This window comes from Benincasa hispida, unplaced genomic scaffold, assembly GCF_027475165.1.
Source record: "Benincasa hispida cultivar pf3 unplaced genomic scaffold, pf3_genome.v1.1 HicScf1063, whole genome shotgun sequence".
Taxonomy (NCBI): Eukaryota; Viridiplantae; Streptophyta; class Magnoliopsida; order Cucurbitales; family Cucurbitaceae; genus Benincasa; species Benincasa hispida.
In genome coordinates this window covers 8,786-15,819 of record NW_028325371.1, presented here as the reverse complement: position 1 = coordinate 15,819, position 7,034 = coordinate 8,786, and the positions used below count along the sequence as shown (strand labels likewise).

The 7,034-nt window shown below is 40.6% G+C and overlaps 1 non-coding gene across 1 annotated transcript; it reads right to left on the bottom strand.

Annotated features, from left to right (window-relative positions):
- Positions 1-267: 267 nt before the first annotated feature.
- LOC120074812 (small nucleolar RNA R71) lies at positions 268-374 on the bottom strand. The gene has a single exon (XR_005481093.1). It is a non-coding gene; the product is annotated as a small nucleolar RNA R71 (small nucleolar RNA).
- Between the last annotated feature and the right edge of the window lie 6,660 nt (positions 375-7,034).

Below are 7,034 nucleotides of genomic sequence, written 5' to 3'. Positions count from 1 at the left end.
CCAATGATGCTGCAGATGATCTAGACTGCAGGACAATTCGGAGGACGGCGTGGCGAGGACCTATAAGGCCACCTCTGAAGCTTTATTGAAATTTGCATTACTTTTGTGTTCTCAAATGTCTCTGCCGAAAAAGTTCAACTAACTTTGTTCCCATTTTATCTTTGTGATCAGGCAAGAAAATGGGCATATTCTCTCAAGCCGGGAGACTTCATAGGAACAGGTCGTAGAGAAATTTATGAAGAAAATTTTCCGCCTACTGAGAACGCTAGACAAAGGAAACTCATAACAAATTTTGAACAAGACATGGACGAATCACTCAATGATGCCTGGGTGAGGTTTAAAAGGTTGGTCTGGGACTGTCCACACAATGGTTTGTCAGACTGCCTTCAAATGGAAATCTTTTATCGTGGTTTAAATCCTACTTCGTAGACCGCTACCAATGCGGCAGCTGCTGGTGGTCTTCTTGACAAAATGTATGACAAGGCTAAGAATATCTTGGATCGCATCTCTAAGAACCACGAAGATTGGAGGGAGAGCGATTAGAGACTGAGAATCAAGGATAACGACGCAAGTAATGGTGTTATTACTTCACTACAGAATCAGATGACCACAATGATGAACTTAATTAAGGGAATTGCGATCAGAAGCCCAACACCGCAAAATGGGCAAATCAACACAATTAGTCAAAACACCGCAAGGTGTGCGACTTGCGGTGATGGGCACGTAATGGAAGAATGCCCACAGAATCCACAGTCTATTTACTTTGTGAAAAATAATCCCTTTTCGAATACCTACAATCCCGGGTGGAAAAACCACCCCAATTTTACATGGAAGAATCAACAGTAGAATTTCCAACCTGTGGTGCAAAAAGAAGAGCCACCAAGATTCTTCCCACGTAACAACGGTCAGACAAGCAATCAAGCAAGTAACTCACAACCACCGTAATCTTCCTCCCTAGAAATCCTATTGAAGCAATATATAGAGAAAAATGAAACGGTGCTTCAAAGTCAGGCTACGTCCATCCGTAATCTAGAATTACAGATGGGCAGATTGCAAGTGAGCAAAAGAACAAACCGCAAGGAGCTTTGTCGAGTTCAACAGAACTCCCATGCAACCCGGGGGGATCAAGTAAAGTGCAATGTCAGGTTATGACATTGCGAAGTGGGAAAACTGTGGAGGGAGAAAAGAATGAGCTTAGTCAGACAGCTCCTATTACGGTAAAACCTGAAGTTGTGGTGACGCAAGAAGAAGAAGAAGAAAAAGAAGCAATAGAGCCAGAGGTTGCATCGACCTCAAAGCCAACTGAGACAGGAACCGTGAGAGTGTAGTTACCACCTTTCCCGTAGAGACTAAAAAAGAAAAAGAATGAAGAGGTACAGTACCAACGCTTTCTGTCTATGTTAAAATAATTACATATTAATATTCCATTCAGTGAAGTGATTGAGGAAATGTCTGCCTATGCAAAGTTTCTGAAGGATATGATAACCAAGAAGAAGGGAGCTGGTAAGTTTTCCACAGTGACTTTAATGAAAAGTTTGAAATCAATCATTCCACCGAAGATGAGCGATCCTGGGAGCTTTACTATACCTTGCTCCATAGGAGGACTGTACATTGGGCAAGCCTTGTGTGACCTTGGAGCCAGTATCAATTTGATCCCTCTGTCGATCTTTAAGCAGTTGAATATGGGGCCATTCGTACCCACGACCGTGACTCTCTAACTGGCCGATCGATCTTTGGTGCATCTAGAGGGAAAGGTGAAGGATGTGCTAATCACCATTGATAAATTTATCCTACCAGCCGACTTCATCATCTTAGATTATGAGACCGACAAAGATGTATCCATCAACTTGGGGCGACCATTTTTATCAACATGTCGTGCCCAGATTGATGTGCATAAAGGGGAGATCACTTTGAGCATCAACGGACAGAAGCTCAAGTTCAACATAATTCGTGCCATAAAGTTTCCTGACGAAGAAGACCTTTATGACTCAGATGACGACCAGAATTTGATTGAAGAAGAAAAGTTTGATGAAGAAAATGAAGAAGATGATGTCAATGCATCTGTTGCTGCCTATAACGCGATCATAATAAAAACAAGCAAGGAAGAAAAGATGATCGCAAACAAAGAAGAAGAGCCAACAGAAAAAAGAAGATAGAAAAATAACGCAACCATCCCTAGTAGAACCACCAACACTGAAATTAAAGACCTTACCGAATCATTTAAAGTACGCATTTTTGGGACCGAATGAGAAGCTGCCAGTTATTATTTCTTCTGCACTTAACGAAGACCAGGAGAATGCGTTGATGAGCATTCTAAAGAAACATGTACAAGCTATTGGCTGGACGCTCATCGACATTCGAGAAATTAGCCCAACGTACTATATGCACCGCATTCGTCTTGAAGAGGACCACAAGGCAATGATCGAACATCAACACAGACTCAACCCTGCGATGAAAGAGGTCATTAAAAAGAAGATCATTAAATGGTTAGATGCGGGCATTATTAAACCTATAACAGATAGCACGTGGGTCAGCCCTGTGCAATGTGTGCCAAAAAAGGGTGGCATGACAGTAGTCTCGAATGAAAACAATGAACTAATAGCGCAAAGAACCGTCATTGGGTGGCACATTTTCATGGACTATCGCAAGCTGAATGCGGCCACAAAGAAAGATCATTTCCCCTACCGTTCATTGATCAAATGCTAGACCGTCTAGCTGGAAATGACTTTTACTGCTTTCTAGATGGATATGTCGGGTACAACCAGATTATGATAGCTCAAGAAGACCAAGACAAGACCACATTCACCTGCCCATATGGTACCTTTGCTTTTCGCCACATGTCGTTCGGCCTCTGCAATACGTCAAGCACGTTCCAAAGGTGCAAAATGGCCATCTTTTCAGACTATCTTGAGAACTCTGTCGAAATCTTTATGGACGACTTCTCTGTTTATGGGAACACTTATGAAGTCTGTCTAGCCAACTTGGACAAGATACTGAAGAGATGCGAATAGACGAATCTGATGCTTAACTGGGAAAAATGCCATTTCATGGTAAAGAAGAAGTGTTGGGCATAAAGGTTTCCTAGGAATGGTTGGAGGTGGATAAAGCAAAAATCGAAGCAATTGAAAAACTTCCACCTCCAATAAGTGAAGGCTGTACAAAGTTTCTTGGGGCACGCTGGATTCTACAGACGCTTTGTCAAAGATTTTTTGAAAATAGCACGACCACTAAGTGCGTTATTGGAAACTGATAGAAAATTTAATTTTGACAACAATTGCCTCAATGCATTAAGAGTTTTGAAGAATGCGATGATTACCACACCCGTGCTAATCACACCTGATTGGACACTTCCTTTAATGTGTGATGCAAGCAGGTATGTGATGGGAGCAGCTTTAGCACAGAAGATAAAAACAATCTTGCATCCCATCGCATATGCGAGTAAAATATTAAATCCTGCTTAGACAAATTATACCACCACAGAGAAAGAACTTCTGGCGGTAATTTTTGCGTTGGAAAAATTTCGACCATATCTGCTGGGGACAAAGGTACTCATCCATACTGATCACTCGGCAATAAAGTACTTAATGATAAAGAAGGACGCAAAGCCGAGATTGATCAGATGGGTTCTTCTCCTTCAAGAATTTGACATAAAGATAATTGATCGAAAGGGGACGGAGAACCAAGTTGCAGATCATTTATCTAGATTGGAGAACCCTGAAGTTGACCACAATGAATCAGAGGTGAGTGCAGTGTTCCCAGATGAGCAGCTGTTCCATATTAAGGAATTTCCTTGGTATGCTAACATAGTCAACTATCTCGTTTACATTGAAATTTCCTGAAGACTATACCTACCACCAACAGAGGAAGCTCAAACATGAATGCAGACATTATTATTGGGATGAGCCGAACCTGTACAAAAGAGGGGTAGACCAGATTTTGTGATTATGCGTACCAAATGCTGCTCAACAACACACATTATCGCAATGTCACGACTCACCTTATGGTGGGCACTTTGGCTGACAGCGCACCGTAGCTAAGGTTTTATAGAGTGGATTCTTTTGGCCTACATTGTTTAAGAATGCAGCTGACTACGTAATGAAGTGTGATCGGTGCCAACGCACAGGTAACATTTCATGGAAACATGCAATGCTGATGAACACCATTTTGGAGCTTGAATTGTTCGACGTGTGGGGTATTTATTTCATGGGACCATTCCCTCCCTCGAATGGTAAACATTATATTTTATTAGCCGTCGATTATGTCTCCAAGTGGGTAGAGGCAATGGCATGCGCTGCAAGTGATCCGACAGTAGTCTCTCAATTCCTGAAGAAAAATATTTTCACTCGTTTTGGCACTACACGTGCCATCATATGTGATGAAGGGTCCCACTTTGTCGATCATAATATCAAGAAGCTGCTGCACAAATATAACATTCTCCACAAAGTGGCCACCGCATACATCTGCAAACGAATGGTCAGGCCGAGGTGTCCAATCGGGAGATTAAGCTGATACTCAAGAAGGTAGTAAGGCCTTTACGAAAAGATTGGTCAACGAAGCTTGACGATGCGTTGTGGGCATACCGGACTGCATTTAAAACACCCATAGGTACGTCCCCATATGTGTTGGTATTTGGTAAGGCGTGTCATTTGCCTTTGGAGCTGAAACATAAGGCACTGTGGGCGGTAAAAAAGCTGAATTTTGATTTGAAGAAATCAAAAGAATCGCAAAAAATGCAACTGGTTGGGCTAGAAGAATGGAGGATTAACGCATATGAGAACGCGAAAATTTACAAGGAACGCACCAAGTGCTGGCACAACAAACACATATGCGGTAAGTACCTTCAAGTCGGGAAAAAGGTCTTGCTCTTTAATTCATAGCTACGGCTCTTTCCTGGCAAGTTAAAATCATGCTGGTTCGAACCATTCATCATTAAGAAAATATTCCAACATGGTGCGGTGGAGCTGATTACTAAAGATGGGAGCCATGCGTTTAAAGTTAATGGACAACGAGTAAAAGCGTATCATGGAGAAGGCTGGCATCGCCAAGTCGAGTCCATGGAACTAAGAAACCTTGGATGAAGAAGGAAGTAGGTGGTCCCTACACTATCAAATGATCGAAATTCATCAGAGACGTAAGTTTTGGGAATCATGGAATCTTCAACTTTTCTCTACTACCCTGAATTTTCATTGCACCATATCTTTGCAGCTTTATCTATTCTTATTCTCTATATATAAAAAAAAATGTTTTTTTTGTTTAAAATCATTTGACCCTCTCACTGTTTTTTTCTTACAACGATTGAGGCACAGGATTGCGGAGGTGTTACACGAAGCAGCAATTTATCTTACTCCGTCACCACAATCCAAAGAAGATAGATCGCTGCAAAGAATGATGCATCAATACATAATGCGGGCGACAGCGCAAATTTAGGGGTGTATTCTTCCTTATCTCTATTTCAAATTTTGCACTATCACATCACATTTTAGTCTTAAAAGTTTTATCATCGCATCCTCTTTGACTGCCGCAATCATTTAATATTGATGAAGTTAGTTACTGCATATTGTCTCTTTGCCAATTATGATGTCAATGATGAACAACATGCTTCTATTTCTTTCGTATATACTAAAGTCAACTTAACTTTAAGATAGTCACCTCATAAAATATTTCTAGAAGTTAAGGGTTTGTTAGCTTTCTTTCAATCTCTCTTTACGAAGCTTTCAAAGAACATCGCATGACTTATCTCAATCTTTTGGCAATGAGGACATTGTCGCATTTTAAATTTGGGGGTGAGGTATTTATTTTCGACCTTGCTAGTTTCTAAAAAAAATTGAGAATAACAACTCCACCGCCAACGCAATGGGAAACCCATGTTGATAAGAGTTGAGTTGTGAAAGACACTTACTCGTAGTTGGATGTCCGCATGACACACGTGGGGGCAAGCCAAAACAAAAGTAAGTCACCAGAATCAACGCATAAATAAATGACTGCAACTCCGCTGCCAAATAAATATGAGTTTAGTCTGAGAAAGAGTGTATTGCTCGAAGTTGGATGTCTACATGACACATGTGGAGGCAAGCCAAAACGAAAGCAAGGCACTTGGATCAGCGCAAGGTTAGAAAAAAATAACAACGTCAAGAATATGCAAGGATAAAATCATCTGACACCTCGGGGAAAGAAAAAAAAATTGAAATAAATCATGCGATGTCCCAGAAGTTAATAAAGTTTTTTTTTTTAAGGTTAAGCTTGAAGTCCCTAGGTCTTAGAAATATTTTAAGAAGAGATTTGAAAAAGGCTTAAGGAAACTTTGGTATATAGGATTTGAACGAAGTATCCATGAGAAATCTAGGAAAAGAACATTGTGGTCGACTTGCTAAAGGAAATCTTTAGCTTATGCTTGAGGACAAGCATTGTTTAAATTTGGGGGTGTAATAATGAGCAGAAATGCACGTTATCATAGTGCTAAGTTCTTAAACAATGTTAGCTTGCGTTGATAAAATATGTTAAATTGCGTCCAAAAAGCATTAAGTTTATTATATTGCGACCGCATGCATTCATCGCATAGGAATAGTTGATTTTTGTGTTTTTATGCAGAATATGTGTTGACACAAGGAGAAAATTGCGATCATAGGAAATCATTGGTCGAAGCACAACATTACCACAAGGCTTTGCGGTGATTGTGCTTGTAAATATTTGCTCAAGAAGGATTGCCGCAACCTGGTCAGCGCAACTTGGTGGGCGCATCTGGGTGAAAGGTATAATTAATCATGATGGGGCAAAAAGTTGATGACAATCGAATCCGAATTAAGTTGACAGCCGCTAACGAACAAGTACATTCAGCTTTTCGGTCACAAATATTTAGCGGATCAGTCAGGAATTAAAGTCGTCCCATCTGTACAATCATGAGAGAGAAGCCGCCTTTCATCCTAGAAGTTCTATAAATACCAAAGGCATCTTTCAAAAAAGGGGTTCGGCAGTTTTTACGAGTTCAACGTTATGTTTATAGTTTAGCCTTGTTCTTAGATTTTCTTTCATTTTAC